This window comes from Chaetura pelagica, unplaced genomic scaffold (genome assembly GCF_000747805.2).
Source record: "Chaetura pelagica isolate M959 unplaced genomic scaffold, ChaPel_1.0 scaffold814, whole genome shotgun sequence".
Lineage (NCBI taxonomy): Eukaryota > Metazoa > Chordata > Aves > Apodiformes > Apodidae > Chaetura > Chaetura pelagica.
Window position 1 is genome coordinate 17,292 of NW_009953182.1, and position 1,684 is coordinate 18,975.

Sequence of the window (1,684 nt, forward strand, 5' to 3'; positions counted from 1 at the left end):
CAGCTTCCCTGGTCAACCTGGCCCAGGCTCTCCCCACCCTCACACTCCACAATTCCCTACTCAGCTCCAACCTCAATCTCCTTCTAGTCCCAGGTGGGCCCAAGGTCCCACCAAGTGCTCCTAGGTCCATGAGCAGCAGAGCAGCCTCTCACAAGAGCCAACCCCACCCCGAGCTCCCGCAGGCGGCGCCCAAGTCGCTTCCTTCAATCCACTTCACACCATTCCTGGAGGTTTTGCTGCTCTTCTCCAGCAGCTGGAAGGGGGTGATTGATCCACCCCTTGGTTGTGCAACCTCTGCTGGAGCCAAGTCAGGTCCAGGACACACCTCGGGGAGGTATTTCTTACTCTTTGTGGCCACAGCCCCAGCTGGGCGGGCAGAGTCACCACTGCCGAGTTCCCCGTTTTGCAAGAGGAGCCACTTCGAAAGAGTCCACGTTCCTCAACCCCTTCTCCAAATGTTCTGCTGGGATCCAGGGGCTGGAAAGGCCAAGAGGCCTCCTAGAAGTATTGGAAGCAACATATTTCTCTGCAGGAGGTGATTAGGGAGCCAAGGCCTGGAAGCTCCACGAGAAAGAAAACCAGAGACAAGGGCACGAGGGATCTTCTCAACCAGCAGCGCGGGTGGTGGCAGCTCTGAAGGCCACCAGCATCAAGAGGCTTCCTGGTTGTCCATCCCCACAACTCCTCCTGGGTCCAGTTTTCCTGCAGAATGTCTGTCTGTCCCAGCAGAGATCAGGTTTGGTGAAACACCCTCGTTTCAAAGAGCAGGAACCATCTAAACAGGTTGTGGCAGGAGGGACGGGACGGTTCTCCTCCCAGCCTGGAGACAAGGACTGACTCACAGGAGGAGCCAAATGGTTCCCCTGAGGCCACCAGGGAACCCAGCACCACGATGACAAGGCCACCTTCACTGTGTGACACAAGGAGCATTCCCAGGGTCACCTGGGCTCCTGCTCCTCACCTTGACATGATGGATCCAACACCCACCACAACCTCAGTGTCTCCTGCTCCTCACCTTGACATGATGGATCCAACACCCACCACAACCTCAGTGTCTCCTGCTCCTCACCGTGACATGATGGATCCAACACCCACCATAACCTCAGGGTCTCCTGCTCCTCAGCCTGACATGATGGATCCAACACCCATCATGACCTCAGGGTCTCCTGCTCCTCAGCCTGACATGATGGATCCAACACCCACCATGACCTCACGGTCTCCTGCTCCTCAGGACAACATGATGGACCCAACACCAACACCCACCATGACCTGTCTTCACAGGAGAGCTGCTCCAGCCCTCTGATCATCCTCATGGCCCTCATGTTGGCTGAGGACACCAGGGCAGGTCCCCAGCACCAGGATGGACAAGCAGAGCCACCCCCTGGTCCCTCCCTCCAGAGCCCAACACCAGGATTGCTCTGGTTGATCCGTGTTGTCGTCGCTGTAACGGGATCACCTGGATCAGGTGCTCATTCCCAAACATGAGGATGTTCCTTATGGGGACACTCAAGTAGGTGGGGCCCAAATCTGCCAATAAGAGCAGAAGTTCTCCCTGAAGGATGAGATTGCTGGGTACGTGCAGCAGGGGCAGGACCCAAGGAGGTGTGAAGGCTCCTGAGGTCTTGCCCAGTGTCCTCCTGGTGTTGGGCTTTCGCTGCCCAGCACGGTGCTCCCAGTTGGGTAA

At 57.2% G+C, this 1,684-nt stretch overlaps 1 protein-coding gene across 1 annotated transcript in view; it reads right to left on the minus strand.

Annotated features, from left to right (window-relative positions):
* Positions 1 to 1,684, minus strand: part of OTUD7B (OTU deubiquitinase 7B) — a 13,472-nt gene that overhangs the window by 9,996 nt on the left and 1,792 nt on the right. The window lies entirely within an intron of this gene.